The sequence below is a fragment of the Schistocerca gregaria genome, chromosome 1, assembly GCF_023897955.1.
Source record: "Schistocerca gregaria isolate iqSchGreg1 chromosome 1, iqSchGreg1.2, whole genome shotgun sequence".
NCBI classification, from domain to species: Eukaryota; Metazoa; Arthropoda; class Insecta; order Orthoptera; family Acrididae; genus Schistocerca; species Schistocerca gregaria.
In genome coordinates this window covers 741207626-741219648 of record NC_064920.1, presented here as the reverse complement: position 1 = coordinate 741219648, position 12023 = coordinate 741207626, and positions in this window count along the sequence as shown.

The following is a 12023-nucleotide window of genomic DNA, read 5'->3' as shown; positions in this document are numbered from 1 at the left end:
TATTTTGCACTCGTGACTTATTAAACTGATTGTTCGGTAATTTTCACATCTGTCAGCACCTGCTTTCTTTGGGATTGGGATTATTATATTCTTCTTGAAGTCTGAGGGTATTTTGCCTGTCTCATACATCTTGCTCACCAGATGGTGGAGTTTTGTCAGGACTGGCTCTCCCAAGGCCGTCAGAATTTCTAATGAAATGTTGTCTACTCCCGGGGCCTTGTACATATGTATATGTAATTTAATTTCATGATATGTCTGTATTATCCATACGCTAAATAAATAAATGTATTGAATACGCATGCCTATACCGGTTTGTTTGGCGTTTGAGTGTGTAAAGACGGTAAGTTTACCTGAATGGATTTGTCTTGAGGATGATTATCTTCGACAGCAAGAAATTCATTGAAACTTCCTGGCAGACTAAAACTGTGTGCCCGACCGAGACTCGTACTCGGGACCTTTGCCTTTCGCGGGCAAGTGCTCTACCATTTGAGCTACCGAAGCACGACTCACGCCCGGTCTCACAGCTTTACTTCTGCCAATATCTCGTCTCCTACCTTCCCGAGTTTGAGTCTCGGTCGGGCACACAGTTTTAATCTGCCAGGAAGTTTCATATCAGGGCACACTCCGCTGCAGAGTGAAAATCTCATTCTGGAAACATCCCCCTGGCTGTGATTAAGCAATGTGTCTGCAGTATCCTTTCCTTCAGGAGTGCTAGTTCAGCAAGTTTCGCAGAAGAGCTTCTGTAAATTTTGGAAGGTAGGAGACGAGATACTGGCACAAGTAACGCTGTGAGTTCCGGGAGTGAGTCGTGCTTCGGTAGCTCAGATGGTAGAGCACTTGCCCGCGAAAGGCAAAGGTCCCGAGTTCGAGTCTCGGTCGGGCACACAGTTTTAATCTGTCAGGAAGTTTCATATCAGCGCACAGTCCGCTGCAGAGTGAAAATCTCATTCAAGAAATTCATTGCTCGATAAAGAGCGGTTGCTAGTTTTGTGGCCTTTCCGTAATTAGTAATAACCGTCGCAGTAGCGGCAAGAGGCGAGTACCGTTGTCTGCCGGCTTGGCAGCAGCCGCCAGACCGAGGACACAGAGCAGCTGGTGGTGGTGGTGGTGGAGCCCGCCTACCGGACAAAAACGCTTCCCGCTGCCTCTGCTGCTGCCGCTGCTGCTGCAGTGCGCTCCGGCCGCTGCAGCCGGTGTCTGAGGGACTGCGGGGCGCCCGCGGGCAGCCCGTCGGCGGGCCGGCGCGGCCCGGAAATAGGACCGGCTGCGGGCGGCTGCCGGCGCCGCTGGCGCAGCCTCGCCTCGCCGCCAGCTCCGAGCTCCGAGGTCACCGCTGCTGCACTGGCTGCTGCAGCCAGCGGCGCCACGACTACCGTACGAGGACCGCAATTAAGCTGACAACAATTGCCACTGCCACCGAAAAAGGCAGTCTTCTGAAACGAGACAGGAAACTGGACATTTTTCTCTTTTTTATTTCATCGTCGCATTTGCATTCTCAGACCATACATGTTATTAACCGCAAGTAGTCATACAATATGGTACCAAAATGGTTCAAATGGCTCTGAGAACTATGGGACTTAACATCTCAGGTCATCAGTCCCCTGGAACTTAGAACTACTTAAACCTAACCAACCTAAGGACATCACACATCCATGCCCGAGGCAGGATTCGAACCTGCGACCGTAGTGGTCGCGCGGTTCCACACTGAAGGGCCTAGAGCCGCTCGGCCCCTCCGGCCGGCATGTGGTACCAAAAGGAACGAACAGCTTCTGTACAGAAGGTTAAACTGTGGGCGACAAATACTGTCATAGACATCAGCCAATGCGTCTACTTCTGCGCCTGACTGACATAACGACGAAAATTTGTGGGAAGGGCTGGATATATTAACAGCGAGTCCTCCTCTTTCTGCTGTCAAACCTGCAGTAATACATCAAGGTGTGGACTCTACTATATATTTGAATCGTTCTTCAGAGATACTGGGTAAGGTGTCAGGCAAATCCAACACATTCCATGAAATCCTGACATGATAAGCAAATCCAGTAGTATGTCACATAGCTCCGAATAAATCGTGACATTAAATTAACCAAAGTAATACGAGTAACGAGTGAGCAAATGGAATACCACAGTCAAACACAAGAATACCTAAATGGATGTCATACCTTCCCACCGTGAGACAGACGCAGTTCTGAGGGGAGAAACGAGAACAGAAACCGAGAGCAGAACCGTGTTAAGCTAGAAGGCCCTATGATAAGGGACGGACTGGACACCCACGTAGCCAGTTAACCACTAGGACAACGCCAGCTGCAAGTTTTAGCGTGAGACTTTTTCGCGTCTCTGTTACGTCAAGGACCACCTCCCAGCCCATGTTAAAAGATAGAGCCCTCCAGAAGAACAGTATAGATCTTACGATAACACAAAAAGGGCGACACCACCTGCAAGTTTTGGCGTGAGACTTTTTCGCGTCTCTGTTACGTTAGGACCACCCACCAGCCCATGTTAAAAGATAGAGTCCTCCAGAAGAACAGTATAGATCTTACGATAACGCTAAAAGGACCACACCAGCTGCAAGTTTTAGCGTGAGACTTTTTCGCGCCTCTGTTACGTTGCAAACTTTAAAAACATTGCCCCACCACGAAAAGTATAACGTTTCTCATTGGATAGACAGAATTTTTGTATTCGGAGCTTAAGGTTCACATTGAGACCCTGATTGGTCAGATGAAAACACAGCCAGATGGTTTTTTTTTAAACCAACTTCGGTAAATGGTAGTAAGGAGAATTTAGGAGAAGTTAGTTAGTTCCGAGACGGCGAGCTGGATGGTTGCTGCGCCGGCCGCTGCCCCCCTGACGCTGCTTAAACACCGACAAGGTAATGAACGCACGCGATGCCGCATAACAGCGCATAAAGCTTCACTTTGAACTGCAGAAGTCTCATCTGTTACACCCCCTTTTTGCGTAATACTATTGTCGATCGTCAATTAAAGCTCATGGTGTTCACATTTGCCACTTGAAGTAAAAATCTGAAACGCGATGATTTCTCTGTTATATAATTATTGAGAAGCCACATCAGCCACTGTAATTTACGACAAGTTAGATAAGTAATTAAAGATAATTGAGGGTCACTGTAGACCATTTGGATAGTTTTCTCTTTTGTAAAACTTAATTTATATCTAGATTATAGATGTGATATGGCATAGGTCATCCCTCGATCCATTGTAGAACTTGGAAACCCATTCAGGGAATATCCGTTCACATTTTTGTTGAACGCAGTTGGTTTTTACCATCCTGTATTAAACTACTTTTGTTTATCAATAGTGCAATTTATAAACAATGTTTTCTGAGTAGAATAAAATTTACAATGGTAAACTTAAAGCCTTGAACCCCTTCCACAAAATTTAGTTAATATTAAGATTCTTTACACGGAGTGCAGTGGAGCTGACGCTGAGATCATTAAGTATTTGGTTATATTATCGCTAGTCTCACTGAACTCTTCTGAATTCTACATGTCATATGTGGTCTGGCGTCTCCTTACCAGCAACAGGTCCCAGGTTCAAACTAGTCAATTCCCTAAAAAACACGCTCAGAGCGTCGTTGCAAGAAAGTGGTAGGGAGACACGATATAGAACAAACAGACACCATCATGAATGTTAGAGCTGGTCTGACAAACAGTAGACCTTTGATCGCTCCATGGCCGCGCGGGATTAGCCGAGCGGTCTCGGGTGCTGTAGTCATGGACTGTGCGGCTTGTCCCGGCGGAGGTTCGAGTCCTCCCTCGGGCATGGGTGTGTGTTTTGTCCTTAGGATAATTTAGGTTAAGTAGTGTGTAAGCTTAGGTACTGATGATCTTAGCAGTTACGTCCCATAAGATTACACACACATTTGAACATTTTGTTTTTGATCACTCCATATGTGTTTTCAGTGGCGATGTGATATTGTGATTGCGGTAGGTCTGTGTGGTGGATTACGCGTTAGAAAACTGTTTCTCTGATACTAAAGATCGAGCCTCGATACTGTCTTGTTGTAAGAAAATGAAACGCCTACAAGCGTCCTTCTTATATCTTGTGCAGCTACCAGTTTCGGCGCCTCAGTCCGCCATCTTCAGGCCTTAGTTGATGCTGAGGGGTTATCACGATCTATATATACGATGCGTCTCTGGCCAACATAATCGGTTACGCAGACTATCTATAACTCTGACGTCGCCTCTCCAACCATCAACTGTCGACTGTCGACAGTTGAGATTTCACAGTCACAGGTAGTCTGTGTAAACCAGTTACGTCGGGTACTGATGCATCATATATATGGATCGTGACAATCCCTTCAGCCTCAACTAAGGCCTGAAGACGGCTCACTGAAGCGCCGAAACTGGTAGCTGCACAGTAAATAAGATAATCAGGACGGTTGTAGGCGTTTCATTTTCTGACAACAGTGAACGGCTGTGGTGCCCCAGATCTCCAGTGAAAAGGATGACCATATAAAAAGTCGTTACTTCCTGCAAGGAATTGGAATTTCCTGGCGGCTGCGTCGACCGACACTACCGGCTCATGGAGTGGTTGCACCTGCTCGTGCGAAGACATCGGTTCACGCGCGGTGGCCGAGACTTTCGGGTCGGGGCGAGATGGAACGACAACGACCAGGTGGCCGGGTCCGTATCTGCAACGGGTCGGCGCGAGAGTACGTACATTGTCTGCCGATCAAGTCGGATGTGTTGCTGTATGTGGCCGAGCTCACACGGAACGCGAAGAGCACCGCAGTTGCGGCGGTGTCCCGATCTTCCCCTCGGACCTTGAAAATCCGGGAGAGGGCCACGTGGAGGTGTCGCGCCGGTTCGTACCCATATCCGCAGCAGGTCTCCAAGGTGAAGAGCCTCTAGTCGATAGAATAATGTAGGTAAGGGAAGTCGGCAAATTGGATCCGTAACTTCGGGATCAAGTAGTGGTCAAATATCTACTAGTTACTTGTGAGGCGCTTGCCGATGCAGTTTTCTCACCAGGATAGAGTTTCCAAAGGCAACCTGAAAGTTGATTAAATCATACTACGAGGGCTTTTCAGAAAGCAAGGTCCAACCGGTAGCGAAATGGAAAGCACTTTGAAATTCGAAAATGTTTTATTTGAAACAGTTAGCTAGACCTTCCATCTACTTCTCTGCAAAGTTCGCCGCTCAGATTTAGACATCTTTTGTAACGTTGTACCAATTTTACAATGCCCTCGTTATAGATGGCAGCCACCTGTGCTTTCCGCCAAATCTCTACGCTGGTCTACAGACGTTGCCTGTGCCAAAATGTTGTATCCATAGCCAGCCGATCAGGTAAGCGGAAACAAAACTCAGTGGGAGTCAAATGCGGGCTGTATTGTTGGTAATCAAACACTTTCCATCGAAAACGTTGCAGGAGCATCTTCATTGCGCCTGCAGTGTGCGGGCGAGAATTTCCGGCGGAGGAATGCATGGCAATTATGTTATGTAGGATGAATAACTTCAAGTTAAATCTCTCACCAGACCCTCAAACTTGGCAAGAGACCCTTTTTTCTAGGCATCTTTATGTGCTCACTGTGCGTTCAAAACTGAAAAGAGCCACTTGACGCGATTGACGGGCATACTAGAGACACTGCCCTACACACCTGTGCAAAGCTTCATCGGATTTTGACTGTCCTTTCCACTTTCGGATCTTACTTTCCCAATAACCCTCGCAACATGTACTATTCGTAATTCGATTTAAACTGCTTCTTAAATTTCATTTATATTTTAAATGGCTATATAAGTTGGCGACAGTAAAATATTTTCCCATTCAAAGGTGAAAGTTAATGATTGAAATTTCGTGAAAAGATCCCGCTGCAGCGAGAAACGCCTTCGTTTTAATGATAGCCACCGTAACTCCCGAATCGTATTCGTGAGACTCTCTCCTCACTTTATCGATACCACAAAAGGAGCTCCCCTGTTTGAACTTTTTCGGTGTCCTCCGTCAATCCTGTCTCATGCAGAACCCATACAGTGCAGCGATACTCCAGAAGCGGTCGAACAACAGTATTGAAGGCAGTCTATTTAGTAGATTTGAGGCACTTTCTAAGTGTTCTGTCAATGAAACGCAGTCTTTGGTTGCCCCTCCGCACAATATTATCTGTGGCATCGTTCCAGTTTAACTTCTTCGTAATTGTCATCCCAAGGTATTTATTTGTATTCACAGTCTTCCGAAATTTAACGGATTTCTTTCTTACTCGTATGGATGACTTCAGACTTTTCCTTCTCGAGAGACAATTGTCAGTTTTCGCTCCTTACAGACACCCATTGTAAGTCATTTTTTTAATTATTTTGATATTCTGGTGGCTTTACTAGACAGAAAACCACAGTATCATCTGCAAACAATCTAAGAGGGCTGCTCAGACTGTCCTCTATATACACTCATGCTCATAAATTAAGGATAATGCTGATAAATGGTGAAACAACGCTCTGGTGGGCGGTTTGTGGGTTTAAATCACCTCAGGGTATGACCACGCGGTGCATTTGACTTGCGGTTGTCCCACGGTGGCCCTAAAAGCAGTTCAGATACGCAGAGGTGTGTTGGTGCATGTCAGAGTATGGTGCAGCGAGTAAGTGTGCAGACGTTTTCAGACGTGCTAATGGTAGTTCTACGTTCTAGGTAACCGATGACCTCCGCAGTTAAGTCCCATAGTACTCAGAGCCATATATTGAGACGTTATGAGGGGTAGAATACTAGGGTGACTGGAGGCTGGCCGAACACAGCAAGTCGTAGCACGGGCGCTACGTGTGACACAAATGATCACAAGATTATGGTAAAGATTCCAGCATACACGAAACGTGTCCAGACGCTACAGTACAGGACGTACACAGTGTACAACACCACTAGAAGGCTGATACGTCACCATCAGTGCCCGCGGACGGCCACGGAGTACTGCAGGTAGCCTTGCCCGAGACCTTACCGCTGTCACTGAAACTGTTGTCTCCAGACACACAGTCTACAGACGACTGAACAGACACGCTTTATTCGCCCGGAGACCTGCAAGGTGCATTCCACTGATCCCTGGTCACAGAAGATCCCGTAAAGCCTGGTGTCAAGAACACAGCACATCGTCATTGGAACAGTGGTTCCAGGTTATGTTCAGGGACGAATCCAGGTATAGTCTGAACAGTTATTCTCGCCGGCTTTTCATCTGCGGTGAACCAGGAACCAGATACCAACCCCTCAGTGTCCTTGAAAAGGACCTGTATGGAGGTCTTGGTTGGATGGTGTGGGGTGGGATTATGATTGCACGTACTCCCCTGCATGTCACTGACAGACGAAGTGTGACAGGTCAGGCGTGTCGGGACGTCATTTTGCACCAGTATGTCCACCTTTTCAAGGATTCGGTGAGTCCCACCTTCCTCCTGATGGATGATAACGCACTGCCCCACCGAGCTGTCATCGTGGAAGGGTACCCTTAAGCAGAAGATATTAGGCGAATGGTGTGGCCTGCCTGTTCTCCAGACCTCAACCCCATGGAGCACGTCTGGGAAGCTCTCGGTCGAGCCGGCCGGTGTGGCCGAGCGGTTCTAGGCGCTACAGTCTGGAACCGCGTGACCGCCACCGTCGCAGGTTCGAATCCTGCCTCGGGCATGGATGTATGTGATGTCCTTAGGTTAGTTAGGCTTAAGTAGTTCTAAGTTCTAGGGGACCGATGACCTCAGCAGTTAAGTCCCATAGTACTCAGAGCCATTTGAACTTTCCTTTTTTTTTCGGTCGGCGTATTGCTGCACGACTTCAAACTCCTACGACACTTCAGGAGCTCCGACAGGCACTGGTGCAAAAATGGGAGGCTATACCCCAGCAGCTGCTCGACCACCTGATCCAGAGTATGGCAACCCGTTGTGCGGCCTGTGTACGTGTGCCTGGTGTTCATATCCCATATCGATGTCGGGGTACATGCGAAGGAAACAGTGGCATTTTGTAGCAAATGTGTTTCGGGACGGTTTTCTCAACTTATCACCATTACCGTGGACTTACAGATCTCTCTCGTGTGCGTTCCGTAAGTGCCTATGCTATTAGCGCGAGTTCTGCAATTATCCTTGATTTATGAGCATGAGTGTAGATTAGGAACAGTTGAGGGCCAGTAACACTTCCCAGGGGAACAACGGATATCAGTTCAGTTTTAGTCGATGAGTTTCCGTCGATAACTACCTACTGCGAACTTTCTGACAGACACGAATTGGTATTACAAGGTTTCTTCTGAGGAACGATAACAAAAGCCTTCTGAAAAGCCAGAAATATGGATCAATTTGAAATGCCCCGTCGATAGCGCTCATTACTTCACGTAAATAAAGAACTATTTCTGTTTCACAAGAACAATATTTTCTCAATCTGTGCTGACTGTGAGTCAACAGATCGTTACTTTCTAGATAATTCATAATGTTTCAATGCAGTACATGTTCCAAACTCCTACTGTAAATTGACGTGAGTGACATGGGCCTTTAACTCGGCGGATTACTCTTTTTTGCTTCCTTGAATACTGGTGTGACCTTCAAAGGAACCTTATTCACATGCTGCATGGACCGGAAGACTTGCCTTTATTAAGTGCTTCAGGCTTCGCTACACCGCGGACATCTACATCTAAGTTACTTACAATGGCATGTGTTCTCAATTCAAGTTCGGGAATACTTACTTCGTAGTCTTTTTAAGAAACTTCGGAAAACAGTGTTTAAAAACTCTGCTTTTGTGACGCTGTCGTCGGTAATATTGCCAGTGGTATCGTGTAGTGGAGGTATTGACTGTGTCTGGTCGCTAGTGTAATTTACATACGGCCATAATCTCTTTGCATTTTCTGTCAAATTTCAAGACATAGTATCGTTGTGGAAACTTTTAAAAACATCTTACATTGGAGTCTGCTCTCAGTTTCGAGCTTTAATAAAAAATCGATAAATGTGGAGATTTTGTGTTCTTTTAAAATTGGCGTGCTTTTTCCCTTGCTTCTGCTACAGTGTTCTGTTTTGCGTACCATGGGAAATCAGTACCGTCTTTTATTAATTTAATCGGTATAAATCTCTCAGTTGACTTGTCTCAGATATTATTGTTTTGAATTTAAACTGCATCTGGTCTATATTTCGCATTTAGCTGGGATGGAGTGGAGACTGTCTCTTAGGAAGGCATCAAACGAGTCTTCAGGTACTTTTTTAAAGAGGTAAATTTGCGTTTATTTTTGGTGGGTTTGGGTGTTACGGTACTCAGTCGTGCTGCAACGAGCTTGTGCTCACTAATCCCTGTATCCGCCACGATGCTCCCTGCCTGCTCAGGACTATTTGTTAATTTTACGCTTCGAGTGGGCTTCTGAACTAAATGTTCAAAATAACGGTTTTTTTTTTTTTTTTTTTTTTTTTTTTTTTTTTTTTTTTTTTTTTTGGTCATCAGTCTACTGACTGGTTTGATGCGGCCCGCCACAAATTCCTTTCCTGTGCTAACCTTTTCATCTCAGAGTAGCACTTGCAACCTACGTCGTCAATTATTTGCTTGATGTATTCCAATCTTTGTCTTCCTCTACAGTTTTTGCCCTCTACAGCTCCCTCTAGTACCATGGAAGTCATTCCCTCATCTCTTAGCAGATGTCCTATCATCCTGTCCCTTCTCCTTATCAGTGTTTTCCACATGTTCCTTTCCTCTCCGATTCTGCGTAGAACCTCCTCATTCCTTACCTTATTAGTCCACCTAATTTTCAACATTCGTCTATAGCACCACATCTCAAATGCTTCGATTCTCTTCTGTTCCGGTTTTCCCACGTTATCAAAATCGTCTAGTACAATCTCGGATGAAGTTTTATAGCAACACCCGGCTTTTAATATGCATTTTAGATAACATGTCGAGGGTAGATTGAAGTTACCAGCAACTGTATCAGCTGAGTCCGGGGAATCGGTAAAAGGAACCAACAATTTTTTTCGGCTGTTAAGTGTAACATCTACCCATACAGGAATTATGCAGTATAATTGCGTAGGCTTTCGCGGCCAGATTCAGTCGACATGGAAGTATTCTGGCTACGGTACCGCGTCATATTGTACGAAACTGCTGCTGGAGAAAACCAACGTTTCGGCAACGGTTGGAGAGGCTTTCTTCTGGGTCTACTACTGCGTTGCAGCTATCCAGAGTCCCTCATTACTGTTCAGTGCGCATGCCATTATGTCAAAATTTTAAAAAGGTAGTTCATTTCGTAGGTCACTTAAGGAAGGAGAGGGAACTTCATTTTAATAGGTTACTGAGGTGGAGGGAGAGCGTAACTCTGTTGTCTATTGGTTCTTGTATTATATGCCATGATTGGTGGCCACCGGCGAATGAGAAGTTGGCCCCTGTTTACCAAATGCTGGACGTCGGCCGCGCGGCGGCAGTTGCTCGCCGGTGGTGCTCGTGACTCGTGTTGGCAGTGCGGTCTGTTGGGCTCTGATTGCTGGCAGCCAAGATGGGGCGAGCCTGAGTCAAGTGGTTCAAATGGGTCTGAAAACTAGAACCGCTCTTGCACACCGGCCGGCAAGCCTGAGTCCTTCCTCTCTATTCATGTTCTTAGGGTGTTTAAGTATTTCGGTGGCCTCTCTGATTTTGTGTTTCTTCATAACTGGTTGCTTGGCCAACACACAGGCTCCGCTGAATTTTATTTCTTTTTCACAATCTAGCTGATAGCCTGCAACTCCATATTTGTTGTGTTGTCGTAGGCGAATATAGCGCTCGTGTTCCCGAATGCGCGTTGCTATGGCCTGCCAGTCTCGCCGATGTATGCTTCTCCACATTCGCATTCCTATCGCGCACCAGTAGACCCAAGAAGAAGGCCGCTGCAACAGTGGCCGAAACTTTGGTTTTCTCCAGTAATAGGTTTGTACAATATGACGCGTTACCATACCCAGAAAAGTTTTTTATGTTGAGGGACTATCATTTCGCTACAAGATATACTTCTTCCATTCGTCCACCAACCATATTTAATCTACCCTGTTTGAACACCATTAGATCTGATACGTTCATATCGATTCTGCTCTAACTACCACCGCTGCCTCAGAAAGGTCCCTCGTGGCGTCTTGAGTGTGTGCAGGCACTTACTTGAAGAGTCTTTAAATAACTGCAGAAGAGCCGATGAAGCCTGGTGCGAGTTAAACCCTTCAAGACGGAGCAGAGGCAGCTCTCAGCATCCAGATTAAGTTCTAATTAAAGAGAAATGCCCAAAATCGTAAGATAAACATCAAGCAGGCGAGTAAAGAAAGAGTTAATATGAAGTATTCACGACACGGTATAAATCATGCTATGCACATTTGAATCAAATAAAACCTTAAAATTCACAGCCCTGAGCGCCATAGTAAGTGAACTTAAATAGGAAAACACGATTAATGTAATACCAATTTACGTATCCGACCCTAGCGTCTGTTCTTGTTTGTCAGAGCTGACAGTACTCACTGTCAGATATTACAACCTGGCGACGCCTTAGGCAATCCCGAGCACACCAGATTTAAACGACAGACGACAACATTCGGCAACAGTAAAACAGTCACACGGTATTAACATGCACGATACACGTAATGGAACTAATCGCTTAGCCGCACGTCCCTTGGCACAGTGGTATCATAATTCCGTTAAACCAACATGTTTCACAAGCTTCAAATACAACTGGCGAATAACTGGCGAATGTGTCTCAACAGTTTATTAATCCACCAGTGTATGTCAATAAACACATCTTCAACTTCAAGTATGATATGCGCACTACTGGTGCCGAACTCAACATTAGAACAGCCAGCAGGAGTAAACGTAAGCACTCCTCAGTATTAACATTAAGTGGGATAGAGCGACTTCACCAAAATCTGTCAGTAGGAAATCCGGCCAACGTAGCATACGATGTGACCACAAAGCCCCAACGCAGTAGGTATGCAAGGTCCTCATCTGCATATCACAAGGTCTGTACTTCTCGCATGATGGAGCCTTCCACATCACAAGTCCACAACACCGGCGCACAAGTCAGAGGCCGCGCATGCTCTGTGAATTTTCGGATCTTGCAGGCCAAGAGACTTCCTCTGAAGC